The following is a 6,849-nucleotide window of genomic DNA, read 5'->3' on the forward strand; positions in this document are numbered from 1 at the left end:
ATGTACATGCATGCTATTTATATATATATATGCATATATTTGCCTCACAATGAACAATAGATTGATTTACATTTTCTAAGACACTTTTTGTTTGTAAAGGGCATATGCAAGTAGGCGTCAACTATTATGAATATTATTATGTAGCAATGTGGTCTCTCAGTTTTTCTAGATTAGTTTTAATCGTGTAACTGTTAATACATTTAAACAAAGAATTCAAGTGTGACTACACACAGGCCGTATTGATTGTAAATACAAAAATAAGACGTGGAAAGAAAATGCAGTACATATTAAAATTATCACCCTTTACTTAAATATATGAACACAGAAAACTGCTGTTAACAGGTTAATATAACGTTTCCCAGTCTATGACTAGTAAAATAATGGCAACTTACTCTGATGAACTCTCCTCAGAGTGGCTGCAAGCCTTGCGTCGTCAGCGTTAAGGCACAATACTGCCACCTGGGAGCTCAAACAGGTAGTGAAGCTGGAGTATTTACATGTGGTGTGGTGTGGTGTTATCATCAGAGAACTGTTCTTTTTAAATATTGTGATTATCGCTATTACCGGTATATCGTCACACACTACCCTGTGTGCAGAATTATTAGGCAAATGAGTATTTTGACCACATCATCCTCTTTATGCATGTTGTCTTACTCCAAGCTGTATAGGCTCGAAAGCCTACTACCAATTAAGCATATTAGGTGATGTGCATCTCAGTAATGAGAAGGGGTGTGGTTTAATGACATCAACACCCTATATCAGGTGTGCATAATTATTAGGCAACTTTCCTTTGGCAAAATGGGTCAAAAGAAGGACTTGACAGGCTCCGAAAAGTCAAAAATAGTGAGATATCTTGCAGAGGGATGCAGCACTCTTAAAATTGCCAAGCTTCTGAAGCGTGATCATCGAACTATCAAGCGTTTCATTCAAAATAGCCAACAGGGTCGCAAGAAGCGTGTGGAAAAACCAAGGCGCAAAATAACTGCCCGTGAACTGAGAAAAGTCAAGCGTACAGCTGCCAAGATGCCACTTGCCACCAGTTTTGCCATATTTCAGAGCTGCAACATCACTGGAGTGCCCAAAAGCACAAGGTGTGCAATACTCAGAGACATGGCCAAGGTAAGAAAGGCTGAAAAACTACCACCACTGAACAAGACACACATGCTGAAATGTCAAGACTGGGCAAAGAAATATCTCAAGACTGATTTTTCTAAGGTTTTATGGACTGATGAAATGAGAGTGAGTCTTGATGGGCCAGATGGATGGGCCCGTGGCTGGATCGGTAAAGGGCAGAGAGCTCCAGTCCGACTCAGACGCCAGCAAGGTGGAGGTGGAGTACTGGTTTGGGCTGCTATCATCAAAGATGAGCTTGTGGGGCCTTTTCGGGTCAAGCTCAACTCCCAGTCCTACTGCCAGTTTCTGGAAGACACCTTCTTCAAGCAGTGGTACAGGAAGAAGTCTGCATCCTTCAAGAAAAACATGATTTTCATGCAGGACAATGCTCCATCACACGCGTCCAAGTACTCCACAGCGTGGCTGGCAAGAAAGGGTCTAAAAGAAGAAAAACTAATGACTTGGCCTCCTTGTTCACCTGATCTGAACCCCATAGAGAACCTGTGGTCCATCATGAAATGTGAGATTTACAAGGAGGGAAAACAGTACACCTCTCTGAACAGTGTCTGGGAGGCTGTGGTTGCTGCTGCACGCAATGTTGATGGTGAACAGATCAAAACACTGACAGAATCCATGGATGGCAGGCTTTTGAGTGTCCTTGCAAAGAAAGGTGGCTATATTGGTCACTGATTTGTTTTTGTTTTGTTTTTGAATGTCAGAAATGTATATTTGTGAATGTTGAGATGTTATATTGGTTTCACTGCTGAAAATAAATAATTGAAATGGGTATATATTTGTTTTTTGTTAAGTTGCCTAATAATTATGCACAGTAATAGTCACCTGCACACACAGATATCCTCCTAAAATAGCTACAACTAAAAACAAACTAAAAACTACTTCCAAAAATATTCAGCTTTGATATTAATGAGTTTTTGGAATCATTGAGAACATGGTTGTTGTTCAATAATAAAATTATTCCTCAAAAATACAACTTGCCTAATAATTCTGCACTCCCTGTAAATTAACACATATCGATAATTGTTCCTTTGAATATCACGGTTATCGCCCCCTACCAATAAATCGCAATACCCCTACCTACAACAATCTGGTGCTTCTGAATCAGCTACTGTAAGTATGTTTTGTCATTAGTTTAAGTATTTGCTATTGACTGTTCAACTGTGTCGCACTGTGTGTGTGAGAGAGAGAGAGATAGAGTCAAACAGTGGAGTCAGCTGTCTTATCCTTCCATGGCTTGTGTACTGCAAACACATATGAGCTTCAACACGGTGTCTGTCACGCCTCTCTGGTCCTCTTTCGAGATTGAACTGATCGTAAAACTAAAGACATTATTAACTGTCTTTACATTTATTTTGAAAGAGGAAGCTTGAGATTTTGGAAAGGGGTGGTGTGCTTGCAGTGTTCGGCCGATCACAATGCACTGGCTCAGTTGCAGAGCAGACTGGGCTTGGTGGAAGGAGCAGACTGGGCTTGTTGGGTGGAGCAGACTGGGCTTGTTGGGTGGAGCAGACTGGGCTTGTTGGATGGAGCAGACTGGGCTTGTTGGGTGGAGCAGACTGGGCTTGTTGGATGGAGCAGACTGGGCTTGTTGGAAGGAGCAGACTGGGCTTGGTGGAAGGAGCAGACTGGGCTTGGTGGATGGAGCAGACTGGGCTTGTTGGAAGGAGGGACTTTGTATAAAATTATGCGTTTGAAAGAGGCGGGGCATAGAGGACCTACAATAATGTACAGTATTTTAAAAAATAATGTTTTTTGAACTTTAAATCATGTCAACATAGTCTGTTAGTCAAAGATTCAAAGATGAAAGATTAAAATATACATTATCCAAAGTTTTTTTTTACAGTGAATAAAGTTAATCTTCAAAACCAGCAAATTCAACTGTGAGATTCAGATCAACACAAATATGTAGTTACTCCTCAAAGAACAATGTCACAATTGTATTGTTGTATATCATTTTGTTTCATGATATAAAACTCACAGGAAGCTCATAAGAAACACAATAATATAATTTATAAATCTAACAATCAGGGCCCATATTCATAAAGAATCTTAATGCAAAAATTAGCTCCTAGTGACAAAATTCTAGCAAAATTCTTAGAAATGTGGGCGTTTACTCTTAAAATTAAAGAAAAAATCCTAGTAAAGAAAAAAGTAATTCAGAAAGCATCTTAACTCTTAAAAGAGGTCTTAAGGTCAAACTTGTTAGGAGCACAGACGAGGACTTTTAAGAGGCTTAAGAGTTTCTTTAGCAGAGGAGAAAATGGCAGAAAGACGAAGAGGCAAAAGAAATGTGTTGCAGACAATGGATGACAGTGAGTTAATAAGACGCTATAGATGAGATCGTGCAGGGATCATGTTTGTGACTGATCTCATTAGAGACGTTCTAACATATCTACGACACAGCGCAGAAATGCCATAGTGCCAGAAATGTAAGTAATCACTACATTACGATATTTGGCAACTGGGAAAATGCCACAATGCAATAGTGATGATTTGGGCCTGTCACAACCTTCTGTAAGCAGAGAGATCACACAAACAATTACAGCACTTTCAGAACATCTTATTGTGTCGCAGTTCATTTTGTTTCCACTGGACATTCCCAACTTGCAGGCTCAAAAAACTGCATTTATGAAAATAGCAGGCTTATAGGTGCGCACAAGCAGGGGGAATGAACCGTTAATAGTTTGTGCTATACGCTCCCATGTCTGCTTCTTGTCCCGTGCTGTGACACCCGGCCCAAATTTTCCTTTAATAATGGCCTTGTGTTCATCCACTAACTGGGCTAACAGTAAACACTGTTTGGCTTTCTCGCCTTCTTGGTTTTGATTCCATGTTTGATTAATTAAACCCAACATTCAAACCACCACTTAAATAAGACAGCAATCACTGTAATTGGAAAGAGTGGAACAATTTTTATCATTCTAAGCCAATCAAATACCTTATAGGAAATTAAAAGCATGGTAAATAAAAAAAGGATTTATATACACACATATAATGTGTGTGTGTGTGTGAATGAGAGAGAGAGAGAGAGAGAGTCAACGGTCAAATAGGAAAGTGCTAATATTTACTTGAACTAGATTTACAACCCTTTTAAAACCACTGTACAAACCCAAATCAAGACTACATAAATGTATAACAATACAGTGTCATTATCATTAGCTCTGGTTGTGTGTAAAGCTCCTTTTTTAAATAAAACCATGCATCAAGATAAAGACATAAAAAAGTAGCTTCTAATTGCATAATAAAAGTGATGCATGGTTGTAGAAGATTAATGAAAAAGATTTTTTTTTTAAACTAACCTGAAAAAAAAACCTAGCATTAGAAACACTGTTTAAATATCAGAATCAGACTCAGAATTACTTTATTGAACCACACTGAGAAATTCTTTTACAAGTTGCAATGGAAAGTAGGTCAGTCTCGAAACCTCACGAAAAATGCATGCCATGGTTCGGACAAAGTTGCTTTTATCTTCATTAAAATTTGAGGGGAACGTTCCTTTCATCATTAAGAACAAATTTCAGTTTGTGTCATTTTTTTGCTCAGGTGCTAATAATGACTACTGGTTAGGTTGCAACCCTCTACTGACACTTTGGTAATTGAATCTCCATTGACAACTAAATATGTTAGTTTACTCGCCACCAGACTGATTGATTGAGATATATATATATATATATATATATACACACACACATACATACATACATACATACATACATATATATATATATATATATATATATATATATATATATATATATATATATATATATATATATATATATATATATATATATATATTTGTAAAATGGTGCAGTTTTTTAAATACACTTTTAAACATCAGTCAAGCTCTATAATAATCAAGAATTATTTAATATAACTTAAGCAATTAGAAGTAAATTTGATAACCATGTTTGAATGCATATTACCCATTATTCATCAAACTGAACTTTAACAAACTGAATTTCATCAAACTGAACTTTAACAAACTGAATTTTAACTTGAGAGGTGGTTGCTTTTTCTGTCATTCAATGTTTGACAAAAAATGGGAAAAAAATAACAAAAATACTGATAGGGAAATAATAATATGAATTCTAATAATAAGAACTATAAAATACACCAAGGATTACTAAAGGTTAATGAGCTGCTGGATTTATAAATATTAATCGGGTTTTGTGCATTTGGTTGAACTGATTTACTCTCTGCGATCTGTCACGTCGCGCCACATCTACTGTAAACAGCATCACTGATTATAATTGGATCTATTGCATTTTGTTGCGCCGCTGGCGCATGGTGTAGACACTGTGAGAGCCACGCAGATGTGTGTGGACACTGAATTATGCTCACCTCCATCTCAATTTATGCCTGAAATGACACAGTCTATGTGCAAAACTATGTCAGAATATACGTGAATATGAATCTACATTTTCCTCTTACTTCAAACGAATACTTAATTTGTGGCTCATCATTAGCCTATAATTTTTAATAACAAAACATGCTAAAACAGTACAATGACAATTTCTCTAATATTAAACTTTGAACTTTTATTAATATAAGGAAAATGTTTTATCTGCATTGTTACACAAAAAAATTAAAAGGTCTTTGGATTTCCTCTTTTTTTTTAAACTATAGTAGTTTGTGGTTCATTGTTAGCCCATTAATTAAAACATAAGCCATAAAATAGTACAATGGTACAAATTCCCTTTGGCATTTAAGATCTAAATTTTATTAACAAAAACGAATAAGATGGATATTGAAACCAAAATAAATAAGGTATTTTCCCCCTTTTAAAATAAATGCTTAGTTTGTGGTTCAATGTTTTATTTTAAATGAAAACAGCAAAAACGACAAACTCGCTTTAGCCGAAATTAAACTTTTATTCACAAAAGGTGTGCTTTTGGATCAGTATCTTGCATCAATCTTATCGTGCGACAAACCAATCCCTGTTATAGCCTAAATACAAGCTCTGCATACGCTTGCACCTGTTAATTGTTTATATTTTACATGAGTTCATTTTGCTTTTGTGTAATAGATGAATAACAATTTATTTGTTTTAGATTTTTTATGTTATACTTCTTTTTTTATTTTCCTGCATCCTGCACACACACAAATCTTGTCCCGCGCCGCTCTCTGTTGCATCGGGTCTCGCGGGAGCAAGTCTGTAATCCGCTGGCACTTGACTTGACAGTGCGTGAGCTACATCCTCTTTACAATCTCTAGATTATAAACACTGCATTCTGTCAGCAATGTAACGCAGCAGTAATGTATAAGACTTAACTGTAACCAACAGTAACAGTTTGACTGAAGAATATAAAGCACTTTTTGATTTCATTTTACCATTTTTCTATCATATTTATCTATGTTTGTAATTTACTTATTTTCTTAGCTGATTTATTCACCTACAAAATCACCCCAATCATTATTTTTTTTCCCCAAATAGAGCTGTTCAAGTCATCTGGTGATTTTTTTCCATATCGCAATATACATTGCCGAGACAAATTATCACGATGTGTGTTGTTTTTTCCAATATCGTGCAACTAGTAAGTTTAGTCAAGCTAATAGGCTCAGTAGCTTCTGCAGCATGAACACAAACATGTAGTCCTCCATTGTTGTTGGTGTTAAATGACGTAGTGGTGTCTGACTATAGTAGAGACGTGGGGTGATGACATCATTGTTTCACAAAATATATGGATTGGCAGAACACAAAAACAAAAAAGGTGT

General features: G+C 36.4%; 1 protein-coding gene across 3 annotated transcripts in view; it reads left to right on the plus strand.

Moving 5' to 3' along the window:
- LOC127953363 (zinc finger protein 271-like) overlaps window positions 1-6,849 on the plus strand; it is a 280,227-nt gene that overhangs the window by 181,954 nt on the left and 91,424 nt on the right. The window lies entirely within an intron of this gene.

The sequence above is a fragment of the Carassius gibelio genome, chromosome B3 (genome assembly GCF_023724105.1).
Source record: "Carassius gibelio isolate Cgi1373 ecotype wild population from Czech Republic chromosome B3, carGib1.2-hapl.c, whole genome shotgun sequence".
In the NCBI taxonomy this organism is placed as follows: domain Eukaryota; kingdom Metazoa; phylum Chordata; class Actinopteri; order Cypriniformes; family Cyprinidae; genus Carassius; species Carassius gibelio.